This window comes from Helianthus annuus, chromosome 3, assembly GCF_002127325.2.
Source record: "Helianthus annuus cultivar XRQ/B chromosome 3, HanXRQr2.0-SUNRISE, whole genome shotgun sequence".
NCBI classification, from domain to species: domain Eukaryota; kingdom Viridiplantae; phylum Streptophyta; class Magnoliopsida; order Asterales; family Asteraceae; genus Helianthus; species Helianthus annuus.
This window is the reverse complement of record NC_035435.2, coordinates 12,008,671-12,023,853: the sequence shown is the minus strand read 5'-3', so window position 1 is coordinate 12,023,853 and position 15,183 is coordinate 12,008,671. Positions and strand designations below refer to the sequence as shown.

At 37.3% G+C, this 15,183-nt stretch overlaps 1 long non-coding RNA gene across 1 annotated transcript; it reads left to right on the top strand.

Moving 5' to 3' along the window:
- Window positions 1-1,889: 1,889 nt before the first annotated feature.
- On the top strand, window positions 1,890-3,053 carry LOC110927535. The gene is made up of 3 exons (XR_002585703.2): window positions 1,890-1,993; window positions 2,295-2,385; window positions 2,964-3,053. It is a non-coding gene; the product is annotated as an uncharacterized LOC110927535 (long non-coding RNA).
- The last annotated feature ends 12,130 nt before the right edge of the window (window positions 3,054-15,183 follow it).

Below are 15,183 nucleotides of genomic sequence, written 5' to 3'. Positions count from 1 at the left end.
TTGATATGGATTGTGTTTTGCAAGCCTTGGCATCTTTTAGTTGCATTTTAGAGGTTTACCGAAGCTTTGGATGTAGGCTAGAGAGAATGGGACTGAAAAAACACGAAAAGAGACAAAACTAAGCTGAACACTACATCAAAAACAGCCAAAACTTCATTTGGACATATCCTGAGCTAGCAAATGAGTTTCGGGGCATATAATATATGCATTTTGGGAGCTCGATGAAACGAATCCAAATATGAGGTTTTGAAAATCTAAAAAAGATGCATCCTCTGCTGCACACCCCCTGGATTGTAAAAACAAGAATTTGATGATCTTTGACAAATAATTGGCAAGTTAATGGGGGAGTTGCACTGGAATTCAAAATTCATTGACCAAGACCTCAATTCTCATCATTCATCATCATCCTATTCACTCTCTAATCATTCTCTATTATCTAATCAAAGAACCAACACACAAATGGAAGATTCAAGCACGATTTTAACCGTGATGCAAGGCTAATTTCCCAAAATCATACCCGGGTGTAGAGTTGTAAGTTCTAGGGTTTTATTTTCATAATTGGTTTGATAGAAACACTTGTTTAATCTTTTGATTGTAAAATAGATGCAAATAATTTATTAGTTTGATTATGAATTCATGATTGTTAACGGCTTTCTTGCATCATAGACATTGTGTCCAGATAATAGCTATTGATTTTGGTTTGTATCAGGGTTTTGTATGAGGATTGATTTTGGTTCATAAAAATACTTTTGTCCGATTGTTTAATGATTGTTGATGTCTAAGATTATTGGCTAGCTTTTTCACAAACCTGAAAGATCATTAGAATTCACAACTTGATTGAACCGTTTATGCGAAATAACTCTAGTTTTTTGTTAATCTGAACCCGGATGTTATTCTTTTTACCATAACGTTTACAAACTCTTATAATTAGTTAATCGTTTTGATAATTACTAAACTGAATTACAATTGTCATTGTTTAGAACAACCATCTTTCCAACCAAATTTTTAAGAGAAAACAAGCAAGCTTCATAAAAAAATAATATTATTCAAGTGACCCGTTAATCAATCAGACTTAAACATCAACCATAAACTCTTCGTGGTTTGACACCTTTCTTACCACTAGCTATGTAACATCCCAAAAACGGGCTTGATGAAATGCTTGAACAAGATAATATAACAAAACTGATTGGGATTAAAATTATTGGGCTGCAGTTTTAAAAAAATCATATAAAATCATTGGAACGACCTGTGAGGTTGAGCCTTATATGCTCAGAAAGCTATTGAAACATACTACGTTTTATGTTTGAACATGTTTGTTAAATTCTGATGTTAAACGGGTCAAAACAGTGTCCGAAGTCGGCTGAACTGTTTTGACAGCAAGCTGATTGGAAGCATTTTTTTTTTACTTCAGAGCTGATTTTGTAAAAATCATATAAAATCATAGGAACATCGTTAGAAGACGTACCATATATGCCTAGAAAGCTATTTTAGAGTTCTACGATCCATTTTTGAACATGTTGATCTAATTCAGCTTTTAAATGGGTCAAAATGGTCAATTACAGCAGCTGAATACAAAATCGCTGCACTTTAGTAATGTTCTTATTAACCAAGAAAAAGGCATAGGATTGTACATACTTGCTTTAGGCATGAAGTATTGACTGTTGAGAACAAATAACACTTTATGTGACGTGCTTAAAGTGTTTAAAATCACTTACTAACTAGTTTGTATAAGTAACTTCACTAACGGGTCAAACGGTTAATGAATGAAAAGAATATTGGTATAAAACTAGTTGTTGAATATATGACATGTTTTGATTGAAAAGTGTGTAAAAAAAAAGAGAGACCATAGGGTGACGGCCATTGTATAGAATGACCAATCTAACCATCTTTTGGATGTTATGATATAGTTTGACTCTAAACAAGCTAGGTGGGAGCTTGGAAAGGAACGGGTCAAACGAATGATGGATGCGAAGGATGTTTGCGCGGACGCGAGGTAAGTAAAGCTTACACTTTTTTTTATACGTATTTACTTTATAGATTATAGACACGACCAAGGTTATATCCGAAATATGGGTTCCGACACGAAATGATACGGGTCGGGAAGAATAAAAGGATAAAAACCATGTTTAATGACAAAAAGGGGCGAAATGGGTTAAATAATGAAATGGTAAATAAATACCATTCAAATATAAGTGCAAAATGTTGGTCGTTTAGACTAAACAGGTCAAATGGTAATGTTAACACCATTTGACGAATAACGACTAACAAGTGCATGTCAAGTCTAATGCTCACAGGGTAAAACGGCTTATGGAATTTACGTGGCTATGAATCAGCAAATTATTAAGGCAAGGTATTAAAACGGGTCAATACTTTGACCCGCGCCAGGTACGCGTAAATTTGGTGAAGATATGCGAATACCTTAATGTAGAAAAATGACATGTTAAAGTAGAGAGTGGGATTTAAACTTAAATGATTAAATTTTCTCTAACGGGTCAAAATATGCATTTAAGCATAGACGGGTCAAAATCTTGTAGAAAGGAAATAAGCCGAATGCATAAAAGTCTAAAAAAATTATTAAGTCGGATGTCGGACTTTAACTCCATATGATGGAGAATCAAATTACAAACATGTAGGAAGAAATGGTAGGTCAAACGGACAAGCGAATTTAAAGATACGAAAGATTTCGTGTCAATTACGGCAAAATGGAGAGGCTGAATGCAGGGGCCACCGTAACTTACGGTGCCACCGTAAGTTACGGTGGAGCTGAATTATTTACGGTGGTTGCCTACTGTTGTACGGTAGGAAAATTTTATTACAGAGGCCACCGTAACTTACAGTGCCACCGTAAGTTACGGTGGAGGTTATTTTCAACCTTTTGTTTTTGGAATCAATGGTTTCCCGGACTCGTTTGGACACATTTTAAAACCCGTAAGACTAAAGCATTTCGCGTTTATGAAATGTAGGTACATTTTGGATGCCGGAAGACGATCAAGCTCGACGAAGGACCGAACACGATATAGATACATGCTTACGCACTCTAACACATTGCAAATAACTAACAACGAATTCAACCACGTTATGTAGAATAACTTATGAATTGTAAAAGTTTTAATAAAATCGTATTTTTATAGTATGTGTAGGCTTAACTACACATCTAATTGTTGGCGTATACATATAAAATTGTTAATTAGTAACTAGGGTGTTACAAGTTGGTATCAGAGCTCATGGTTAAAAAGTAAAGTGTGTTCGGTTCAAGGCTTGATCGCAAATCCGGTAAGTACGTGTATGTTAATAGTTTAGTATGCTAAAGTGTTGTAAATATCACATAGGGCTATCGTGTGGTACACGTTACCCCAATTAAAATGATTGATATAGTTGATGAAAATACGCGCGTTGACGCGTATAGTAGAAAAAGCCTTGTATTATAATACGGGCGATTATTGAAGTTGACGTTACTAACTTTTGTGAATGTTTTAATTGAAGGACACTCGCGTTTGAAGACGAAGAGAGTCAAACAAATTGTGGATATGATGATGGAACGGTCCGAAGTATGACAAGAGGAGCATGCTCACCGAGGACTAAATCGCGTAACGACCGCGAACAAGGTTAATGGCAAGGAACGCCCGTGGGGGCAAACATTACCAGGTGCACATTTAAAATAATCGCACAAATAGTAATATGCAACAAATACGTAGAAATTGAAAGTTGCATATGTAGATTAAAAACTTGGAAAAAAAAAACCCGAATAGAAAATGTATTCGGGATATTGTTTTCAAGAGAAACAAATAGAGGCGTTACTTACATAGGGCATGATGTGAAAACTATAAAAAGGTCATGTATGTCATGTGTTAATCGCTTGCTCTGGCCAAGTAAGTAGTGGCATATGGTACCATGAACTTCTTATGGCGGACACGTTTACATCCGATGTAGTAAGGGCGGGGTGAATGGGACTAATTAAAAAGTACCCAAATGAATCAGATAAGCAAAATATTTGATAATAATGTAAACGCACAACCGAGTGACGGAAGCGTATTACATTAGGATAATGAGCCCGAGTGAAGGGACAAAGAAACATGTAAAATGATTTAGACAAGAATTGGGAGGGAGTGTACTTACACTCGAACCCGGAAAACGCAAGCATGTAAAATGATTTAGACAAGAATTGGGAGGGAGTGTACTTACACTCGAACCCGGAAAACGCAAGCATGTAAAATGATTTAGACAAGAATTGGGAGGGAGTGTACTTACACTCGAACCCGGAAAACGCAAACATGTAAAATGATTTAGACAAGAATTGGGAGGGAGTGTACTTACACTCGAACCCGGAAAACGCAAGCATGTAAAATGATTTAGACAAGAATTGGGAGGGAGTGTACTTACACTCGAACCCGGAAAACGCAAGCATGTAAAATGATTTAGACAAGAATTGGGAGGGAGTGTACTTACACTCGAATCCGGAAAACGCAAACATGTAAAATGATTTAGACAAGTATTGGGAGGGGGTGTACTTACACTCGAACCCGAAGAATGCAAATATGACTCTTAATGGGCCGATTTTGTAAAACACCAAATTTGAGAACAAAGTAGGAATATAAACGCGAAACGAAGTCATAATGCATACCGTAAGGGTTGCAATAATAACGACTTCGGTAAAACACCCGGTTGGCGGGTAAGGGTTTAAACGCATGCGTAGACTGAGAAACAGGAACGCGAAATAGAAAGTCAAAAGACTCAGAAAATGAGTCATGACTAAAAGATGACAAGAATTTTCGCAAACATAAATTTTGGTAATTACGTTCGACCATTTCAAAGTTGGACGGGTCAAATAAAGAATGAAGTTTGACATTCTTAAGTGATGAAAATTCACCCAAAATGAGTCAAACGAGTCAATTAAGGAATAACGCTTAATATAATAGGAAAACGCAAACCGGTGAAACCGGAAAGCTAAAAACAATAAGATAGAAGGACCCGAGTAATGGGTTGTAAAGGAGTATAAGTGTGAACCGTGTAATGGTAAGCCTAAGACAAACCGACATGTAAATGACGCTTGAAGTCGTAAAGTCGGAAGGATAGTCCGAAAGTAAACAAATGAAACCTTAGACTACGGTCAAGGTCAACTAAAGTTCAAAAGTAAAATTTAATGATTCCAAACATAACAAAGGATGCTTTAAAGCTATATATATGTATATATATATATATATATATAAATAGACAATTGAATAAAGACTAGAATAAAAGATGATCTACGGGATCATCATAACCTACTGGATATTAATTAGAGCAAGGGTCTACGGGGCCAAATTGACCCACGGGTCATAAATTGAAGCAAAAGGATCATAAGGGCCTCGCCTCAAAGAGGTGAAAGCCTAAGGAAAATAGCCTACGAGGTTAAGTGGAGGAACCTACGGGTCGATAGTGAGAGGTAAGGGAACTTGTTACGATTCCACGTATAAAACTAAGAACGGAAAACAATAAATTATGGGTTGTCAATATCCTGGTATGGGTAATTGACAAAAGTTAAAGAGAAGATCCTAAAACTAAAACTTCGGTTTAGTAAGAAATAACGTTTTTACAAACATAAATTCTGATAGGACTTTAAATAATAAGCATGAAAGATACAAGTCCTGACACTGATAGGCGCAAGACAATATATTCAAAAAGTGATATTTTCAAAAATGAAAGGTTAATATAAATTAAACATGATGTGACATGATCACGGTCAAGAGATGCAATGTGAAGTAGAATCACATTATAACCAAGCGAGCGGTAAAAAGTAACTAGACTAATAAGTCTAGTTAGTGAGACCGGTTAAGGTCAACAATTCAAGTCAAGAAATTTGGTTTGCTCGAAAACGGTGGGTTCGGTATAGCTGAACCGAATAAATAAATTTGAAAACAAAAGAATTTGTTGCTAAAAGTGAAATATTTCACTAAAGACCTTTAAACGGGTCAAAGTAACGGATTCACAAAGAGTTCGATAATATATAAAAGCGATGGATATCGCTAAGTTGACTAAACTAGTAGGAATAACGAAATTACGTTATTTCAAGTTACATTATGTCGTATGAGGTACATAGATGTTTTGTAACCAAAATGATAGTACAATAATTTTTCTGGTAATACTAACAATCGGTCAAAATATGAGCAATGCTCAATTGATATTCGAAAGCAAATGCATGGAGTTAAACTCGATAAATTATGTAAGAAAAGGTTTCGAGGACGAAACCTCTTTAAGGGGGGTAGACTTGTAACATCCCAAAAACGGGTTTGGTAATCAAACCACGTTAATAGTAAAGACGGGTAAAATGCCGTTTATTAGTAAAAATTAACCCGGTAAATATTAGGACTCAAATAAATAAACCTAATATTAATTAAAAAGGGGGATAAATACTTTGAGAAAACAAAGTATATAAAAAGGCCAAATTAACGGGACTTAAAAACATAACAGGTTATAATTTCCCGAACCCGTTAAAATAACTAGGAGTAATTAACCTAGTTAGTGGCTTGTGATTAAGTGACTAATGGTGAGGCATAGCTTTATTTGATCAAAAGAAAACCCGAGGGACCAAAACCGTTAAAAATGGGAAACTTGAAAGATTAAAACAAAATAAACACCACCAAACACACACTTAGGTGTGTTTGGTCGATTAAAAACGCAGGGAACGAGCAGGAGCTTCACACAAACCCTAACTCTCACTAAATCAATCAATTGAAGGCTCTAATCTGGTCCAAATCGAAATCCGAGCACGTATTAGTGATCCCCACTGAAAAAGGAGTCACAAGGTATGTAAATTTTATGAAAAATCTCTAGTTGGATTTCTAGGTAAACTTAGAAATCTGAAATTTGATGGTTGCATGTTTGTTATATGATGAAATTATGAATGATTTGATGTCTAGGAGTAAACCCTAGTCATTTACTTGTTGAATTGATGTTCATAATTGTGAATTCATGATCACCCGATTATGTGCTAAATGAGTTTTGTAGAAACATGATGAACCCTAGAATCATAATGGTTAAATTGTGTTAGTAGAACTCCCTGAAGTTGGATTTGAAGTTTGATGTTAGTACTTGTTACTTATCCTAGAATTTAAGGGTTTAGAACACTTAAATGGGCTGGAGAAATTTGATGTTTCATGTTGCACACAAGGTGCTTGATGAAATGCTTGAACAAGAAAATATAACAAAACTGATTGGGATTAAAAATTATTGGGCTGCAGTTTTAAAAATCATATAAAATCATTGGAACGACCTGTGAGGTTGAGCCTTATATGCTCAGAAAGCTATTGAAACATACTACGTTTTATGTTTGAATATGTTTGTTAAATTCTGATGTTAAACGGGTCAAAACAGTGTCCGAAGTCGGCTGAACTGTTTTGACAGCAAGCTGATTGGAAGCATTTTTTTTACTTTAGAGAGCTGATTTTGTAAAAATCATATAAAATCATAGGAACATCGTTAGAAGACGTACCATATATGCCTAGAAAGCTATTTTAGAGTTCTACGATCCATTTTTGAACATGTTAATCTAATTCAGCTTTTAAATGGGTCAAAATGGTCAATTACAGCAGCTGAATACAAAATCGCTGCACTTTAGTAATGTTCTTATTAACCAAGAAAAAGGCATAGGATTGTACATACTTGCTTTAGGCATGAAGTATTGACTGTTGGGAACAAATAACACTTTATGTGACGTGCTTAAAGTGTTTAAAATCACTTACTAACTAGTTTGTATAAGTAACTTCACTAATGGGTCAAACGGTTAATGAATGAAAAGAATATTGGTATAAAACTAGTTGTTGAATATATGACATGTTTTGATTGATAAGTGTGTAAAAAAAAAGAGAGACCATAGGGTGACGGCCGTTGTATAGAATGACCAATCTAACCATCTTATGGATGTTATGATATAGTTTGACTCTAAACAAGCTAGGTGGGAGCTTGGAAAGGAACGGGTCAAACGAATGATGGATGCGAAGGATGTTTGCGCGGATGCGAGGTAAGTAAAGCTTACACTTTTTTTTATACGTACTTACTTTATAGATTATAGACACGACCAAGGTTATATCCGAAATATGGGTTCCGACACGAAATGATACGGGTCGGGAAGAATAAAAGGATAAAAACCATGTTTAATGACAAAAAGGGGCGAAATGGGTTAAATAATGAAATGGTAAATAAATACCATTCAAATATAAGTGCAAAATGTTGGTCGTTTAGACTAAACAGGTCAAATGGTAATGTTAACACCATTTGACGAATAACGACTAACAAGTGCATGTCAAGTCTAATGCTCACAGGGTAAAACGGCTTATGGAATTTACGTGGCTATGAATCAGCAAATTATTAAGGCAAGGTATTAAAACGGGTCAATACTTTGACCCGCGCCAGGTACGCGTAAATTTGGTGAAGATATGCGAATACCTTAATGTAGAAAAATGACATGTTAAAGTAGAGAGTGGGATTTAAACTTAAATGATTAAATTTTCTCTAACGGGTCAAAATATGCATTTAAGCATAGACGGGTCAAAATCTTGTAGAAAGGTAATAAGCCGAATGCATAAAAGTCTAAAAAAATTATTAAGTCGGATGTCGGACTTTAACTCCATATGATGGAGAATCAAATTTCAAACATGTAGGAAGAAATGGTAGGTCAAACGGACAAGCGAATTTAAAGATACGAAAGATTTCGTGTCAATTACGGCAAAATGGAGAGGCTGAATGCAGGGGCCACCGTAACTTACGGTGCCACCGTAAGTTACGGTGGAGTTGAATTATTTACGGTGGTTGCCTACTGTTGTACGGTAGGAAAATTTTATTACAGAGGCCACCGTAACTTACGGTGCCACCGTAAGTTACGGTGGAGGTTATTTTCAACTTTTTGTTTTTGGAATCAATGGTTTCCCGGACTCGTTTGGACACATTTTAAAACCCGTAAGACTAAAGCATTTCGTGTTTATGGAATGTAGGTACATTTTGGATGTCGGAAGACGATCAAGCTCGACGAAGGACCGAACACGATATAGATACATGCTTCCGCACTCTAACACATTGCAAATAACTAACAACGAATTCAACCACGTTATGTAGAATAACTTATGAATTGTAAAAGTTTTAATAAATTCGTATTTTTATAGTATGTGTAGGCTTAACTACACATCTAATTGTTGGCGTATACATATAAAATTGTTAATTAGTAACTAGGGTGTTACAAGTTGGTATCAGAGCTCATGGTTAAAAAGTAAAGTGTGTTCGGTTCAAGGCTTGATCGCAAATCCGGTAAGTACGTGTATGTTAATAGTTTAGTATGCTAAAGTGTTGTAAATATCACATAGGGCTATCGTGTGGTACACGTTACCCCAATTAAAATGATTGATATAGTTGACGAAAATACGCGCGTTGACGCATATAGTAGAAAAAGCCTTGTATTATAATACGGGCGATTATTGAAGTTGACGTTACTAACTTTTGTGAATGTTTTAATTGAAGGACACTCGCGTTTGAAGACGAAGAGAGTCAAACAAATTGTGGATATGATGATGGAACGGTCCGAAGTATGACAAGAGGAGCATGCTCACCGAGGACTAAATCGCGTAACGACCGCGAACAAGGTTAATGGCAAGGAACGCCCGTCGGGGCAAACATTACCAGGTGCACATTTAAAATAATCGCACAAATAGTAATATGCAACAAATACGTAGAAATTGAAAGTTGCATATGTAGATTAAAAACTTGGAAAAAAAAACCCGAATAGAAAATGTATTCGGGATATTGTTTTCAAGAGAAACAAATAGAGGCGTTACTTACATAGGGCGTGATGTGAGTCAGCAGGGATACAGTCCTAAATAGCCGGGTTATAGTATTAGTAGTAGTTTACTTATGAGGGGGTCAAAGAGTTTGGATCCCCGCCATCCAATACCTATGGGCATTGAAGGAGATCCTACTAAATTTGACCCAGGTCCCAAGCAGGACCTCTAAACGCTGAACAAGGGCAAGACCCTTACCAAACCGTTCCCTTAACCCCCGACCAGGTAGCCAACATACCTCCATATAGACCGTGGAGATATGAATGGTGAAAATATTTTATTTTATATAGACAGTAAAATAATGCCAACACACCACGGACAAACGATAAGGAAAGATCACCTTCAACATAAGTAACTAGTTATTAAAGTCATTAATACAAAACCAAATAAAAAGTGCAAAAGATTAAAAATAAAAAGTATTATACTAAACACTTGTCTTCACCAAGTGATGTAAGAGACTTAGGCAAACATGGCCTTGATTGTCAAGAACTCTTACGATCAATCTTGGATCCCGAGACGACTCACACACTCTACGATGGACAATGAATGATGGTGGTGGATGATGGTGTTATGGTGGTGGTGGATGGTGGATGAAGTGTGAGAGAGGTGGTGTGCCAAGGGATGGGATGGAATGAAACCAAGCACTCCTATTTATAGGCTGAACAGAAGGCTGGGCACGGCCCCGTGTCCGCTGGACACGCCCCCGTGCCCGTCTGACACTCTCTCTCCTCATTAATTGTAATTCGCAATTACAATTAATGCGCCTGCTGTACTTTCACCACGCCCCCGTGCCCGCTGGACACGGCCCCGTGGTGGGCAATGGAAGCTTCTATAAGTTTGTCTTTTATGCTGCTTCTTGGGCACGGCCCCGTGCTGGCTGAGCACGGGGCGTGTTCAGACTTCTGCTTTGTCTTCTTTGCTCTGGAGGATGTTGTTGAGGGTCCGGGCAGTCTACTTTTATTCCTTTTCTTGTATTTATGCTAGAATTAGTTGTCTTTTTGCTTCTTTTGTGAATTTGAGCTTATTTCATCCTGAAAATACAAAAGGAAGACAAAAACACTCTTTTTCCAACATTAGTACTTAAAAAGGGTTAGTTTTATGCCTTAATTGATGTGATTTATATGTTGCATTTTACACACATCAAATACCCCCACACTTGAACTTTTGCTTGTCCTCAAGCAAAACTCTTTAAATGTGGCTTACACTCCCAAATGGAATAGGTAGAAGAGAAAGTTTTTGGCTTGTCATAGAGTGTCGGGAATCCAAGATCTTTGTAAGTTTTATTTTTATTTATTTACAATCCTATTCGTTATGATTTATTTAGAACGTTTCACAGGATAAATTACTTATTCGGGCATAGCATGCCTTATTAAAATTCCATTTATATAAAAGTTCACATACCTCACGGGAGATCACTCAACACTCGGCCGAAGGTGTATATTTTTTTTTTAGTGAATCACTCGAGAGCGGCATGGAACTTACGCCTTCCATAGGCTTGCCAAGCAATCAATCCTCCTCCTTTTTAACTTTTTACCTTTGTAAATATCAAGAGAACTTTTTGGGTGAAGGGTTAGGCTTGGGTTAAAGGTGGGTGGTTGGGTTAGTGGTTAGTAAAAGGGCGAAAATCGTAAAAAGCGTCGGTTTTCGTGACACACCTTGTTTTTAGTGACTCTTTATTTTGAAGTATTTCTCCAAACAAGCTTTTATATAGCTTTTGTTTGTTTTTGACTTCATCATTTTTTTTTGATAAGTCACATAAAATAGCGAGCTTACGAAAAACCGAGCTTGTTACTAAAATAAAGGGTGAAAAATAAAAAAGGGTTTTTGGTGGGTAAAAAGGGTTTTAGGGTAATGAAATGAAAGGTTTAGGCTCAAAGGGGCTAACTAGGGGGATTTTGGGTAGGTGGTAAAAAAAATGAAAAATAATGGTGTAGAAAGAAAAATATGGTTAGTCCTAATGCCTCCATCACTTACTTACTTGGGTTTAAGTTGGTAAGGACCGGGAATGTATCGTCGTGGCAAGTTCTAGAGTTGTAAGAACCAAGCGGCTATTCACACAAGAAACGAAAAATGAGCATTTAGTCTAAAGATGTATATTTGTATGCTCAATAAAGGCTCAAAACTCACTTTTGTGGGAATGGGTTTTTAATGCGATCAAGTATATATAATCGAATTTTTAAGTAGACTTGTTATGCCGTTTCGTAATTTTCTTATGTTGGTTCTTTGTTATCACGACGCTATCGGTTGTAAATTTGTAAAAATATAACCTTTTTAGAACTTGTTATTCCCAAATTAAACCAAGACAAGTAAAAAAAAAAACGAAAAGTTTTTTTGAAAAAAATTTGGGGTGTTTAGCGGTTCCAATAGAGTTTTGTGTAAGGCTTGTAATTAGGATTTGCAAAATTCAAGGTTTTAGCATCCCCCCACACTTAAATTACACATTGTCCTCAATGTGTCCTAAAAATAAGATTTTCGGTTGATTAGAATGTGTAAAAGTGGGTTAAAAAGCAAAGATTTATGTTACTGGCATCCTGGACACGGCCCCGTGGTCAGGTGCCAGTAACAGAAATTAAAGAAATAAGACAGAAGCCTGGACACGGGGGCGTGTCCGCTGAACACGGCCCGTGTCCAGTTACCTGAACTGGGCGTTTTTCTGCAGGTGGCTCAGCACGGGGCCGTGTTGGTTGGGCACGACCCGTGTTGAGCCTTCTGTGATGGAGATTTGTGTCGAGTTGCTCTGTTCTTTGTGCATGGGGCCATTTTTTCTCGTTCCCTTTTTCATCCATTACCACCATTAGTGTGTTTTATTTATTAATAACCATCAAGCCTTAGAAACCATCATATCATTGCAAACATAGAGAGACATTACATAAAAACTAAAGATAAAAATACATAAATATTAAATCATGGAGTTCTAGCCCTATGTTTTATTTTAATTAGCAAAATTTCCAAGAAGCTACTAATCTTGGTTAGATAAGGCTTTTAGAAACTCCTTCTTCCGCGTGTGGTTCCCCTCACATGTCGGCGAGCCACTCCTCCACCTCCCTTGGAAGGAGAAAAGAGGGCTCATTTGCATTAGTTTGAGGAGTTTCGATTTCCGCTGGAATTTCTTGTGGGTGTTCCATGGAAGGTTCCGCGGGAAAGTCTTCCCACCCGGTAGGGTTGTTAACCCCGAGTGCTAAGTTCCAGTCTTGTTGTGGAAGGACTGGTTCCATTGGAGGTGCTACAAGAATGTTTAACCTTTGGTGCAAAAGGTTAATTTCTTGGAAGCTACTTTCGAGTCCCACCGTAAGATCGTTAATACGGTCAATCAGGACCTCCTCTACTGACGTCATTTCGTCGAGAGCTTCCCTCAATGCTATCACATAGTGCACAAGCGTAGCTTCAACGGAGGGCCTTCTTCCCCTTCTGCTGTTTGAGGAATGAACGGATGATGTTTCGCTGTTTTCACTCGCCATTCTACGAAAAATAAACCGAAAAACAGTTTATGTGATGAAACAGTTTCTAGACACGGCCCCGTGCTCATTGAGCACGGCCCCGTGTTCATCTTTCTGCAGAATTTTGAAGCAAGGAATCTTGGTTTTTTAAGTTATTTTCTGAATTTATGTAGGCTTTTTGGACATTAATAACTTTAAACAATGTTATACAACATGTTTTTACCAAGATTCCATGAATAAAACTCATTGTTCACTACCACAAAGGTTGAAGAATTCAAACTTTTTGATGGTAGTTTTTGAAGAAAGATGACAAAGAAGGAAATGGCTAGAAGAGGAAAGGACAAGATGGGTTGTTGAAAACTTCTTTTAGACTTACCTAGGATTGTTTGAGAGAAGATTCCTTCAAATCTCTGTCCCAAGTTGGTCCAAATGTGCAGAATTCTTGGCTGCATTTATAGAAAACGACAGCCTTCTGGACACGGCCCCGTGTTCGCTGGGCACGGCCCGTGTGCAGGTAAAATTCTGACACAGTTTGTCCGTATTCTGACGTTCTGATCAGAAAGGAATCTATTGGTGAACACGGGGGCGTGTTGGCCGGGCACGGCCCCGTGTCGAGTGGACTTTATCTTTTTATGAAGTTGTCTAGTCTCTCTTATGGGACTTATCTGTTATCGGGTGGCTCTTGATTTGTTGGAACAACCCCAAAGTGCCTAAGATACCTTAATTGTCCTATACTAAGGCGAGAACGCAAGAGGTTATCGGTGAGGGTAATTCCTATTTTCATTCTAGGTGGACAAGTCCAACCCTTTTCCGGGCTCTCGTTAAAGAAGGTGTATGCCGAATCGCTCAGGTCTATGTATGCATCGAACGAAGTCGATGGGGAGTCCTTCACGGCACAATCGGCACAGGGACGACTATCGTCCAAGTCTTTTCTAGGTATGAAGGTATTTTCGGGAGCAACGAGGTTGTCGGAATGCGGTTCCAACATTTCCTCATGGTCATCATCTTGGGGCGGATCAATAAAATCCTCCCTAAGTTCTTTTGACCAATTTAGAATTAGTTTTTCTAGTTGAAATAACTCGTCAAGGAGCATTTCCCCTAGAATATCTGGCTGGGCGCAATCGAGGGAGAGATAGTGCTTATTTTTACTTTCGCCCCTCTTAAGGTGGTACGTGCGCGACTGTACATATTTTTACAATGAAATTACACACGAATTGGTTTTAAATTTATAAAAGTGATTATTACTTTTACATCAAAACACACACGAAAGAGGCAAGTGTACCCCGTCATATATGTAGTAAAGTATCGGTAAGAACCAAGTATCGATCCACGGAAATGGGCGGAGAAATAATACTAGACCTTTGCCACTAAATTACCGGTAAAAACATAAATGGTATTGGTTTTAATTAAACTAAAGTAAGCATAAATAAAAACTTATAAAACATAGTAGATTATATATAAATAGCCTTGCTTAATACACAACCACAACATGTCAACTAAGTCAGTTTTGGCACTAGAAGCATTCAGTCAATTTTCCATTTCGAGACAATTAGTATCCCTTTCGGGAATCCTAACATGACAATCATTCGGAAAGTTAAAACGATAAACACACTTTAACCACCTAAAATTGTTCTTTAACGTGCAATTGATAAATGTTGATGTGTGTAAAATGCAACATATAAAACACATCAATTAAGGCATAAAACTAACCCTTTTTAAGTACTAATGTTGGAAAAAGAGTGTTTTTATCTTCCTTTTGTATTTTCAGGATGAAATGAGCTCAAAATCACAAAAGAAGCAAAAAGACCACTAATTCTACCATAAATACAAGAAAAGGAACAAAAGTAAACTGCCCGGACCCTCAACGGCACCTCCCAAGACAAAGAGAAGAGAACAGAGTCTGAACACGCCCCGTGTCCAGCGAACACGGGGGCGTGCCCAGG